This window comes from Bison bison, unplaced genomic scaffold (genome assembly GCF_000754665.1).
Source record: "Bison bison bison isolate TAMUID 2011002044 unplaced genomic scaffold, Bison_UMD1.0 scf7180017864519, whole genome shotgun sequence".
Taxonomy (NCBI): Eukaryota; Metazoa; Chordata; class Mammalia; order Artiodactyla; family Bovidae; genus Bison; species Bison bison.
Window position 1 is genome coordinate 7663288 of NW_011495072.1, and position 14194 is coordinate 7677481.

Here is a 14194-nt window from a genome sequence, read left to right on the forward strand (position 1 = left end):
ATTTCATCTCCATGACTCATTTTATTTTGCAATTGGAAGTTGGTACCTCTTAATCTCCCTCATCTACTTCTCTCTTCCCCATTGGGAACCACATATTTGTTCTCTAAATTTATGTCTCTATTTCTGTTATGTTTATTTTTTTAAGTTCCACATATAAAAGAAATCATACAGTATCTGTCTTTTTCTGATTTGTTTTACTTGGCATAAGACCCTCTAGGTTTATCTATGTTGTCACAAATGGCGTTATTTCATTCTTCTTTATGACTGGGTAATATTCCATTGTATGTATACCATGAGACTCAGTTGTTTTTGAAGATCAAAAATCGCCAAAATTATGGTCCCAGACCAAAGCTTCAATTAATGTTCTTTTACAGTTTTCCTTTTATCTATCCACAAATAATTTTATAATTATGTTTCACTTTTTAAATCCCAAAGCTACCAGTAAATCATTTCAAGACCCTATCCTGAAGCACCTTTTCCATTAATATTTTAATAATGAAATACTCTTAATGAGACATTAAGACTTCATTAATTTTTTGCATTGAACAATAATAAATTTTAAACATTGGTAAGTGAATCTTGGATGAACTAGAAGAATACACATTGCAGGTATTCATTTTTAAATGTACAGCGTCCTAGACTAGATCAAAATTATGATGGCAGAACAGAAATATTACATTCAGGTATCCGACAATTTGACTCATATTATGTGAGTGGATTGGCTAGGTAAATAGAAACATAAACACCTTGGAAGCGGCTGCCATCTAGCCATTTCATTAGAACTTTTTGAAAGACAAAACTAAAGGCTTTCAGTGGTCCTGACAAATGTGATGCTCTCTTGGACGCCTCAGAAAAAACACTAAGCTAGAAACAATGGAAACCCACAGAACCCCCTTGCTGGACTCTGACTTACTGGCTGAGCAGGTTATTGTTGATAGTTTATCATTCCAAAGAACTACCTGTAACACCATGTACAGAATCACAAAGCACATCTTTACATAGTTTATTGCCCTTTTACCTTTTTCTGAGCCTATATAGGTTCTTTCCTCAGCATGCTGCTGCTGCTAAGTCGCTTCAGTCGTGTCCGGCTCTGTGCGACCCCATAGACGGTAGCCTAACAGGCTCCTCCGTCCCTGGGATTCTCCAGGCGAGAATACTGGAATGGGTTACCATTTCCTTCTCCAATCCATGAAAATGAAAAGTGAAAGTGAAGTCACTCAGTCATGCCCGACTCTTAGCGACCCCATGGACTGCAGCCTACCAGGCTTCTCCATCCATGGGATTTTCCAGGCAAGAGTACTGGAGTGGGTTGCCATTGCCTTCTCCGTTTCCTGAACATATATCTACTCTTATTCTCTTTCCTTTTAATTTTTTTGGTTGTTGTTTCACGTGTATATTTATAATTTATTTTTTAGAAAAGGTAGACATTTGATTCTGTAATAAACAGCACCCTGTTGACTTAAGGAAATCATTTCAAAGTCTTTTCTAGAGTGTCGGGTCTTAGTTGTGGCATGTGGGATCTTGCATTGTGATACATGGACTCTCTAGTAGTTGTGGAGCGAGGGCTCGGCTGCTCTGCGGCATGTGGGATCTCATTTCCCAGACTAGCGATAGAATCCATGTCTTGCATTGCAAGGTAGTTTCTTAACCACTGGAACACCAGGAAGTCATTTCTACTTCCTTATCTTTTTACTATAACTTTAATATTGAAATGTGTTGGTCATAATATTGAAATGAATTTAATGTGCCCAAAGAACAATATATCTTATAAATTAGAAATTGTTAAATGAAAAAAGGAGAAATGCAGAATAGTATATTACATTATGCTACCATAATATGCATATATAAAAAAAACTATGGGACTTCCCTAGTAGGAATTCAATAAATATGGAATGAATAAATGGATGAATTAAGTACAATGAATGTCTTAAACACACACTTGGATTACTAAAGCTTTGTGGAATCCATAAGTATAGCAGTGGTATTGCTAAAATGAATGTGCCTAAATGGTAGCAAACTTTCTGTAAATGTCTTCAGAAACAACAGAAGTGTGGAACAGCTAGAAAAAGTGCGTTGGTTAACAGAAGAACAACATTTTTATAATTGGTTCTAGGCTAGTGCTTTAAACATTCCTAAGTAAACAAAGCTAGAGTATCTTTCATCCGCCTAAATCTATGAAATTACTACTCATTGGAAAAAACACTTCTTGTGATCTAGAAGAAGATGCATTAACTCTACTATTAAAAAGTCAGAAAAAATAAAATAAAAAAAATAAAAAGTCAGGTCCCAAGCTTATCTAATGGCAGTTTTATCAAACTTCCTGTCACTGCTAAATGGTGAAATGTCATAACTGCATGAAAACTAAATGGCTTTTTAAGAAGAAAAACAAAGACTGAATTGAAGGAAAAAACTATTGTCATTTTGCTAGATTCTAAATTGAACCAACCCATTAATCTTTATTACATTATAAGTGATAGGGAACTTTCATGTATATAAATATATCAGTTTAGTTCAGTTCAGTTGCTCAGTCGTGTCCGACTCTTTGAGATCCCATGAATCACAGCACGCCAGGCCTCCCTGTCCATCACCAACTCCAGGAGTTCACGCAAACTCATGTCCATCGAGTCAGTGATGCCATCCAGCCATCTCATCCTCTATCGTGCCCTTCTCCTCCTTCCCCCAATCCCTCCCAGCATTAGGGTCTTTTCCAATGAGTCAGATCTTCACAACAGGTAGTCAAAGTATTGGAGTTTCAGTTTCAATATCAGTCCTTCCAATGAACACCCAGTACTGATCTCTTTTAGGATGGACTGGTTGGATCTCCTTGCAGTCCAAGGGACTCTTCAAGAGTCTTCTTCAACACCACAGTTCAAAAGCATCAATTCTTTGGCGCTCAGCTTTCTTCACAGTCCAACTCTCACATCCATACATGACCACTGGAAAAAACCTAGCCTCGACTAGACGGACCTTTGTTGGCAAAGTAATGTCTCTGCTTTTGAATATGCTATCTAGGTTGGTCATAACTTTCCTTCCAAGGAGTAAGCGTCTTTTAATTTCATGGCTGCAATCACCATCTGCAGTGATTTTGGAGCTCAAAAAAATAAAGTCTGACACTGTTTCCACTGTTTCCCATCTATTTCCCATGAAGTGATGAGACCAGATGCCATGAATGGAATTCCAGTTGAGCTACTTCAAATCCAAAAGATGATGCTGTGAAAGTGCTACATTCAATATGCCAGCAAATTCGGAAAACTCAGCAGTGGCCACAAGACTGGAAAAAGTCAGTTTTCATTCCAATCCCAAAGAAAGGCAATGCCAAAGAATGCTCAAACTACCACACAATTGCACTCATCTCACATGCTAGTAAAGTAATGCTCAAAATTCTCCAAGCCAGGCTTCAGCAATATGTGAACCATGAACTTCCAGATGTTCAAGCTGGTTTTAGAAAAGGCAGAAGAACCAGAGATCATATTGCCAACACCCACTGGATCATGGAAAAAGCAAGAGAGTTCCAGAAAAACATGTATTTCTGCTTTATTGACTATGCCAAAGCCTTTGACTGTGTGGATCACAATAAACTGTGGAAAATTCTGAAACAGATGGGAATACCAGACCACCTGACCTGCCTCTTGAGAAACACATATGCAGGTCAGGAAGCAACAGTTAGAACTGGACATGAAACAACAGACTGGTTCCAAATAGGAAAAGGAGTACGTCAAGGCTGTATAGTGTCACCCTGCTTATTTAACTTATATGCAGAGTACATCATGCGAAATGCTGGGCTGGAAGCAGAAGCTGGAATCAAGATTGCCGGGAGAAATATCAATATCAATATATATATATATATCTTATGAGCCACAGCTATTGAGCCTGTGTTCTAGAGCCGGTAAAGCCTCTGCCTACAATGAGGGAGACTCGGGTTTGATCTCTGGGTCAGTAAGATCCCCTGGAGAAGGAAATGACAATTCACTCCAGTACTCTTGCCTGGAAAATTCCATGGGCTACAATCCATGGGGTCGCCAAGAGTCGGACATAACTGAGTGACGTCACTTTCACTTTGTCATATATATATGGCATATATTTATTGTCCTGGCCAATATTTTTCTGAAAAATTATGCAAGGTATAGCAAGCAAAATTCTAATCAACATTTTCATAGTATCTCTTACTACTTCAGTGAAGCTAATCAAGAATTTATACCAAATACAAAGTTACTTAAGGCTCTGTTTTTTGCTTTATACAAGATAACCAACTGTATTGTGATATCACTCAGTCATGTCCAACTCTTTTTGACCCCATGGGCTGTAGCCCACCAAGCCCCTCTGCCCATGGGATTTCCCAGACAGGAATACTGGAGTGGGTAATCATTTCTTTCTCCAGGGGATCTTCCCAACCCATGGATCAAATCCAGGTCTCCTGTATTGCAGGCAGATTCTTTATCATCTCAGCCACCTGGGAAGCCCAGTTGCATACTCAGGTCAAGTCTTGAGGGCAAGCATGGATCTAAAAAGTGACATCTTATTGGAGTCAAAATAATAAAGAGAAGACACTGGAATTCTAGTTATTCTTGTTGAGGGAGTGAAGGCTGAATTGTGGAATTAATGGCAGCACAAATTTTTAAAGCATTTTACCAGAAAAATAAAGTAAGACTCCTATGTACCAACCTTTAAGTTGTGAACTTTCACAGATGTGAACCTGTCCAAAATGTTCACATGTCCAAAATGATGCAAATTACCTCACGTGTCTGGCTTACACGGTCATTGCCACATGTGGACATCCCCGACAAGTGGTGTGCTTTTGTGTACTCTGCCGTATAGTATTGCAGAGAGTACAACAGTACAGTATTGCAGTATCTTTTGGGCTTCCCAGGTGGAGCAAGTGGTAAATAACCCGCCTGCCAATGCAAGAGACATAAGGGATGCGGGTTTGATGCCCAAGTTGGGAAGATCCCCTGGAGGAGGGCATGGCAGCTCACTCCAGTATTCTTGCCTAGAGAATCCCAATGGACAGAGGAGCCTGGTGGGCCACAGTCCATAGGGTTGCAAAGAATCAGAAACAACTGAAGTGACTTAATACACATGCACAGTATCTTAATTTCAAGCCCAGGATGTTTGGAAGCAAGCATAAAAGCAGCAGGGATATAGCTGATACTACTGTACTTTTCAAGGTACTGTATCGTAAGATTTTAAAATGTTTAATTTTTTGAGTTTGTCTTTTATGTATTATTTGTGTGGAAAGTATTATAAATGCATTACAATACAGCACTATATAGTTGATTGCATTAGTTGAAGACCTAGGCTAACAAACTGGATTTACAAACTCGCTCTCAATATGCTTACAACAGTACCTGGCACAGAGGCTGTGTTGTATAAATGTTAGCTGCTATTTACCATCTGACACCACTCTGAAATATCAACCAATTTGTATTAGCCATATACATATAGGTTTATATAAAGCAATCTGTATGATACCAAGAGAAGAAACAGTCCCTGTTGTAAGAAGTTTATAGAGATACACTATGAAGGAGAAAAGAAAATTAAATTGTTTAAGAAAAAATAATTTCTTTGAAGTAATGTCCTTTGCCAGTTCAGCTTGAGTTCTGCATCAAAGGTTGAGAAAAGTTCATAGCCTGTTCTTTCCCGAACAAGCTTAAAACAGAGATTACTGATATTTAAAATAAACAGAAATAAATTATACAGTAATAATGTATTGCTTTTTGACAATTCTCATGTCATAAAACTTAACTGAATCAGAACTCCATATATAATTTGAATATAAAAATAAAAAATTCACTTTTGGGGGTCTTCCCAGCCCAAGATTGAACTCATATCTCTTGCACTGGCAGGCGGATTCCTTACTACTGAGCCACAAGGGAAACCACAGGCTTTCTTAATCTACCTTAAAACACAACCTTTCATTCCCTCCCCTCAGCTTTGAAACTTAATTTGCTTTGCTGACCTGAGGGAAAGCTTTCTATATTAAAAAAATGTATAAGTTACATCACAAAATGTTCATGTGGCTAATACTCTCAAGATATTTCCTGAATCCTGTGACTTTTGCATTCTTAATCACAGACAACACATTAGAAGTTTGGAATGCCTCAATTTTAAAGTACAAAGACTGCATGCATTTTTGTTTGAAATCCTTAAAATTTCAGGAGAGCCACTTACAGCCTAGAAGAGTCCTTCCGTTGGATAGGCAAAGCCTATAAGTATGTAATGTTTTAAAGAGAGAGCAGAGATCTAAGTCTTCTCGAGGAGGGAGAGCAAGATACGGAACTTAATTATCAGGTCAAAGCTTTTTCCAACATAATCATGTGCCCCTGGGAAGAAAATAGGAAACGAAACATTACACTTAATTTGGATTTGGAGGTGGCCTTCCTAAGCAATTTATTAAAGTGTAAACAATAATTATGTAGAAAGAACCTGGTGAATAAACATAATTATGAGACTTATTAATTCACATTAATTAGTGGGGCAGCTAAACTGGATTACATAGAGGTTTGAGTTATATAATAGAAATACTAAAACTACTCCCTTGTTAGTCTATCTGCTTTTCTTTCATCTCCATGTTATTCTGTATACAGCTCACCTGCTACATGGAGGAAACGCTTTCCATGAAGAAACAGCATGTACAATGGCTAAGGCTCAGGGTTGGGACTATACAATAGCCATCTATTCCCTTCCTGCCTCTTATCTTCCTCATCCCCATCCCTCCCTATGACCTCAAAACTTTAGATAAATGAAATAGTCCAGCACTTAAGAGCTGGACTCTATGAATTAGCTATGAATTAGACTAAGGTTTACATCAGAGCCTTACAGTAATTATAAGTGAAAAATTACTCACTTTCTGACTAAGCATAAGAATAGCTTAATAACATACATGTAAGTTTGGGGGAATGGGATGAGATTTTCCTAGATTATTGGTGGAAGATCTTTGTTACCTTACCTCACTTAACCCACCAGATTCCATAAGTGAGCCTGGTAATCAACATAGCCTGCATTATATATTCCCATGTTATGGCTAAAGCATATTTGGGCTGTTTCATGCATATGTCTTACCTGGGCTGGTCAATGAAATGACTAGCAAACCAGAGGGGATTCATATGAAGTTGGAAGGCGCCAAGTTTAATTTATCTTTTCATTGGAAACAGGAGCAAAAAACTCATTATTGTAATTTCTTCAGATCCTGGTTCCTGGTGATGTGGTTATGGCAAGCATCCCTGAGACAAAACAATGACTGAGTGGTGGAAAAACAACAAAACAGCTGCAGTGGAATGGTATACTCTGAGCTTGGTAAGAGTTAGTATACTTCTGGTTTGGGGACACTTGGTAGACCAGCTATCCTGGAGGTAGGCATCATGGAACAGAGGATATTCCACTACAAGATATTCCAGTTCCTTTTTTGCTACTAGATTAGAAGTGGTAAACAGTAAGAGGCATTATGTATATGGAGCCTTAAAGGGGGCTCTCCAAAAGCAAGATAAAATTAAAATCCTCAGTCTGAGACCATGAGTTTGAGACACTAGGGAGAAAATAACTCATCTTTAAGCAGTTGGTTTGGACTACAGGGCTGAAGGCTGTCCACTGCAAAGAATGAAGCAGACCATTTCAGTTACTGTGGCCATGGTGACCAAAATGGAACCATGGACCTGGGATAGGAGAAAACTGTGGGTGAAGTTATAAGGCAATCCACAGGGTCTCTTAAACTTGAATCCTGATCTGCCAAAGATCATAATGGAAGGAGATTCTCCTCATAGGGAGGGGACTGTCAAACCTTTGTCACGAAAACTTTTGTTCTAAGGTTTTCCTTGAAGATCTTTCTTAAATCATCACTGACACCATGGGGAGGACCTTGGGGCATGGAAGGAGCACTCCCCCTTTTGCCTGCTTCTTAAATACTTCAGTAGAGACCAGGCTGGAGCAGACTAGCCTGCTGCAATATTTGTTTGCCCTATTCCCCATCTGCCTACCCATTACTCACTTTCTAACCGCACCCCCACCCCCCCCATAATTTTGTTTTCCACTTATTATTAAAAAGTCTGGAATTTAAAGAGTTCTATTTTCTTTGAATTACTGAATAACGTTATGTAGAAATCTCAGGTAAACTTGTACTGTTAGTGCTATATGGGTAAATGTTTCATTTGAAAAACATGAACTCGGATGTCTAGATGGGTATGAACTCTTTCTCCATGCTGCTCACTGTTCTTCACTATCTTGGTGGTGGCGGTGGTGGTTTAGCTACTTCATTTGTGTCCAACTCTTGAGACCCCATGGACTGTAGCCTGCCAGGCTCCTCTGTCCATGGGATTTCCCAGGCAAGAATACTGGAGTGGGTTGCCATTTCCCTCGCCAGGGAATCTTCCCAACCTAAGGATGGAAACCGGGTCCCCTGCATTGCAGGCAGTCTTCACCAAATGAGTTACCCAGGAAACTCTTTACTATCTTACAGTGAGCTGATTACCTTTTCTTAGTTCTTGAGGGCTTTTTGATTTGAATCCTTGATTTAGATGAAACACGACTGAAGTTCAAGGGTAAGTACAGTGATGTTTCAATAAGCAGACTAACAAAACATAAATATTTACCTTCATTTTGGGGTCTCCAGGAAATCCTCTTTGCCTGATTAGTATTAGGAAACTCTGTGGCAAAGGCCATTTCCCCAGCATCAGTGAGGGGGATCCTCAACATTTCTTAACTCCTCTAAGTCCAAACCCTTAGAAGGTAAATTGAGAAGTGCCACCTTACCTGTTCCATGTTCCAAATTGTCCTCTGTGAGAATTCTCTTCTTCTTTGAGCAACTGATGATGAAAACATTTACCTTATTTAGGAAAACCTTTATACCCTATCCAAAGGAGTATGGCCTTATTCTACAACCTCAAAAAATAGGCCTGTCAGGGTAAAATATGATAGGCATGACATCTGAACTCCTGGGTGGGGAGAGGCTTCACTTTATTAATACACAGCTCAGAAGTAGTATTGGTAGCCCCCGACTTCACCTGTCACAGGTGAAGTGAATCTCTGGGCAGCTAAATTGGGGGTGGAGATGTTAGAACATCTTTTTGAACAGCTAAATTTTAAGATCACCTATATTCCCGAAAGTTCTGGGTGTCCTGGCACCTACATTCCATGCTGCGAGATCCTTCAGTGAGAGTACTTGGACTCTTCTTATGGCTTTCATCCAACAGCAGCAGCAGGCAGTTGGAACTCCTGAACATCTGTACCTCAGACCTAGTGTGACATACAGCTTCACAGGTGTCACAGGTGCTGTCTGGTGCAGGGCACTGTGGAAGATTCAGGGTTCTCAGAGGTCACCACAGATTGATTTCTGTGCTTTATTCAAGCCTCATCTTGTACACCAGTGCAGCAGTATCAAGGTTCAGTTAGAACAACCAGGCCTGGCTCCCCAGCCAAGTGGATACATAAAGCTGATCATTATGACCTAAGAGGCTTCCCTCTCCTGCACGCAACCCTCTCCTGACTCACACTAGGTCTGAGGTACAGATGTTCAGGAGTTCCAACTGCCTGCTGCTGCTGTTGGATGAAGGCCATAAGAAGAGTCCAAGTACTCTCACTGAAGGATCTCACAGCATGGAATGTAGGTGCCAGGATACCCAGAACTTTCGGGAATATAGGTGACCTTAAAATTTAGCTGTTCAAAAAGATGTCCTAACATCTCCACCCCCAATTTAGCTGCCCAGAGATTCACAACTATTCCAGATTCAGATAAGCAGGGGTTGGTTCTCTTGGAACTTTCTAGCTTCAAAGGCAGCTTTTATGGCCAATAGATTTTTGGCAATGATTGTTTAGCTGAGGTAGAAGCAACTTAGAACATGGTCTTCCTAAGATGACCTTCAAAGTCTATTGATTAGTCTCCTATGGTATTAATAAGTCACAAATGACCATTTGTACTCATGTATTTATAGCCTAGGCTAAGTCGCTTCAGTCATGTCTGACTCTTTGCAACCCTATGAACCTTAACCCGCTAGGCTCCTAGGTCCATGGGATTCTCCAGGCAAGAATATTGGAGTGGGTTGCTGTGCCCTCCTCCAGGGGACTTCCCAACCCAGGGATTGAAACTGCATCTATTTCTCTCCTGCATTGGCAGGCGGGTATACTGAGAACCAAATAATGACTATTTTCTGTTAACTCCAATGTTAATTGTGTGACTTTGGGTTACTTAACCTCTCTGTATCTGTTACCTCTGTAACTGTGAAAGTGAAAGTGTTAGTCACTCAGTCATGTCCAACTCTTTGCGAATCCATGGACTATAGCCTGCTAGGCTCCTCTGTCCATGGGATTTTCCAGGCAAGAATATTGGCATGGATTGCCATTTCCTTCTCCAGGGCATCTTTCCAACCCCAGGATCGAACCTGGGTTTCCTGCATTGCAGGCAGTCTTTACTATCTGAGCCACCAGGTCTGTAAAATGGGGACTATAATAGTACCCAGTCCATAGCATTTTTATGAAGAGTAAATGAGTTAATATGAGTAAAGTGCTTAGATCAATCAATGCCTGGCATATAACAAATATCCCCTAAATCTTAGCTATCATCAATTTATTGGTATTATTATTCCCCCACTCTCAGCCCACCTGCCTAGAAGAGGGAAGGGAGGGAGGGAGTGAGGATAGAAGAAGGGACAGAAGGAGAGAGGAAAAAAGAAGGAAGGAGCAAGCTCAGGGTCAGCCAGGGTCAAGAAAGTAGACAGGTCTGGTAAATATGTAGGACCATGCCTAAAACAAATGCTTGCTAGGAAAGATCATAATCAGTGATGTAGATTATGAAGTGCATCAGCCCAAACCAGCCTGTGCTGGCAGAGGCAAGAAGGAGGAGACAAGTCACATCAGACCACTGAATGGAATGACGATATGGGAAAAGGACTTCGGAAAAAAGAGCCTCACCCAATTTGGCTGAAATCAAATTGAATTAAGAGGATAAACAGGTCAAAAAGGAATATTCTTATTCCCTATTTGGATAGTTCTGTAAATTTCTCTTCCTATATTCCCAATCGAAATACTATAAATTTTAAATGGGGAAACATTTTTAATCTATTAAGTATTCTTGTGTTTTAAAAGAATGCTTTCCTGTTATTTCCTATCTCACAGAAATGATGGAGTAACTGAGGGAATGGAAGTGAAGTATGCAGCTGAACTCAGAAAAAACACAGTAATTTTATTCTCCTTTTCCAGATAAAAAAATTGAGTAGCTTTTCAGTCTGAATAGTTAACTAGTTGTTTTGAACCTTCAAAATTTGCGTTTTCTCATTCTCTTACTAATTTGTGAAGTTATAACTCTTACCTTGAAATCTTCAGAGATTTTGCTCACTTATTAACAAGCTTGCAAACAGTCCATCAACCTTTAAAATAGAAAAGTCTATCTGGAAAATTTTGTGATAAAGCCAAAAGCCACTAGAGAGCACCATACCTTCTCTGATTTTGCAAGACCCTGTGATGAAATGCTTTTAACTTAAAAATTCCTTGGTACAATAACCTTCAGCCTAGATATCTGGTTCTTCTGATCATGCCATTTATTAGATGGGTGGCCTCAGAAAAGTCTTTTAGCTTCCCTGGGCCTTAATTTCCTTTTCTGTAAAATTAGGGAGTTATGCTAAATGATTTTCAACCTCCTCTCAGCTCTAAATTTCTGATTTTACACTTACTAGTTTACCTCTTCAATGTCTCATGGATTAATCGGGAAGAAAACCTGGCAGAAAAGCAAGAATTTTACCTGTACCATTTCATCACTTTTGCCAGCTCACCCACCCCAGTTTTTACTTTTTCAGCTAAGAATCTTGGAATTGCTTTTTTTTTTTTTAATTGGAGGATAATTGCTTTACACTGTTGTTGGTTTCTGCTGTACACCAATGTGAGTCAGCTATAAGTATACATCTCTCTCTCTCCCTCTAGAACCTCCCTCCCTCTCCCCCCATCCTGCACCTCTAGGTCATCACAGAGCACCAAGCTGAGCCTGCTGTGTTATATAGCAGCTTCCCACTATCTGTTTTACACATGGTAGTGTATATATGTCAATGGAGTTGCTTTTTATCTTTGCCTTTTATAAACTTTGTGGAAAAATTATAATATTAATTCATAAACATTTATAGGGCACTTTTCAAGTTCCACCAATCACTTTTGCAAATACTATCTTACCTGTCACAACAATTCAGATTGATGGATACTATCTTCAAATTACCTGGTTAAAAAAAACAGGCCCAGAATAGGTCAGTGAATTAATTGCCCAAAGTAACAGGGATAAGTTTTGGGAACAAGTCTTTTGATTCCAAAGCCTGTATTCTTTTCACATTAGAAAGCCTACTAGGGGCAGATCCAGATTTTATGGGGCTTGTGGTATATATATTTTTGGTGGACATCTTCAAGAAAAGGAATACAAAAGTACAATACATCACTAAGTATGATCCTGTGACTACACTGTTAGGACCAAGTGAGGGAACTTTAGGGTTAATCTTTAGCATTCAATTTCACAGTTTCCCCTAGCTATACATTTATTTAGTTCTTACTATATGCCAGACACTAAAGTAAATATTAATTTTATTATTATAACAACCTTATGAGGAAGGTACTGTCCTTGTTTTACAAAGCAGAGAATGAATGAGGCTCAGAGCAGCGGCCGGGCGTGGGAGCGGGGGTGATTTACCTAAGGACAAAGACGTGGTAAGTGCCAAGTATTCAAGCTCGAATTCAGATCTGATCCTGGGTCCATATTGTGAATCTACCATACTATGCTCCTCCTACATTCCACCGTTCAGGTCCTGACAGTTCATATCTGAACCAGTCCTAGTTTGTCTTCCTAACTCTCTTCCATCTACCCTGAATGCTGCTTATACCCGTCACAGTCCTGAAGTGCTGCTGAAGTCCTGACCAACTGAAGGACCTGAAGAGCCTTCCTTCTCTGTATTTATCAAAGGTAAAAAGCAATTACTGCTCATAAGTAGCACTTGGCTGTAGATTCCATGCTGTTTTCTAACATGTTGAACTGTTACTGAAAACTTTTTCTAGCATGAAACAGAGGCGGAGTGGGTGAGAGGGAGAAAGTATTTGGAAACTTTCAGAATCGTATCCCTCAGGGCCCATTCCATTACAATCTAGATTCTTCATTTGCAAAACAAAAGGCTGAACCACTCGGGATTGTAAAGAGAATTAAGTAAGGAGGGGTGAGGGGAGGAGAGGAACGCAGGCTTCCTGTGCTGGTCAATGTTGGTTTATCTCCATCTGACTCGACCTCCCCCCAAAATCTTTAAGTTAGGCGCCTTGATCCATACATTTTTGGTACTTCTCAAAAGTCTCGGACATCAGAGGCACTCCATGTTTATTCAATTTGATCACTTCAACATCATAGGGTCCTGAGGATAGTTCAGGTGAACTGCTAAGTATATAATCGGCCCTTCAGAACCTTTAACTATAATTATATTTTGTTCCAAACCCTCAGCGTCCATAAAAATTTGGCCTCTCTGCAGTCTCATTTCTTCATATTTCCGACACACAGATCCTCTCGTGGGGCCAGTGTCACCACCGTCAGACCAGCTCTTTTCTCCCGTCTTCTGTGTTCATACTCACCATTCATCAAATGTAAAAAAGTTCCATAAATTCTCTCATCAAAATCACCAAAAGCCCTTATGAGGTCGCCTGTATTACTGTTTTCATTTCAGAGAGCAGGAAGCAGGCCCTGAGGATTTGAGTGACTTCCCCGAGGTCACTGATCTCAAGAAGCGAGGCCGCAGCCCGCGCTCTAAACTGCCGGCTTTCGGCCTCTTCCCCGGTCCGAGATGCACCCGCGTCCATTCAAACCCCGCCCAATCCCTCACTTCCAGTCAGTTCCCAGCTTCTCCGCGCACCATCGCCCCCCACACCTGAGTCAGGCCCCAGGCTGCACGCCCAATCCATCCTTGGCGGTTTTCCCCTTTTCTCCACCAGAGACTAAGGGTGAGATCGACGCTGGTGTCCCAGATGCGAGTAGATTACCCCGAGGTCCTCCGACGGCGGGCCGAAGGGGAGACTCCGCAGAGGAGCGCGGCTACAAGGTCCCTGCCGCATAGCGGGGGCGCCGCGCGCGGGTCTTGCCGGGCCGCGGGTCACGTGGCGGGGAGGGGGGCGCCAGCGCGCGCGAGCGAGAGAAAGCGACTCTGCGGGCGCGCGCCTGAGAGCTGTGGAGGCGCGAGTCGCGGTTCGGGTGTAAGTGTAG

The 14194-nt window shown here is 40.7% G+C and overlaps 1 long non-coding RNA gene across 1 annotated transcript in view; it reads right to left on the reverse strand.

The window, feature by feature from the left end:
* The window catches only part of LOC104981608, a 114152-nt gene that overhangs the window by 49920 nt on the left and 50038 nt on the right, over positions 1-14194 (reverse strand). The gene's annotated exons all lie outside the window — the stretch shown is intronic.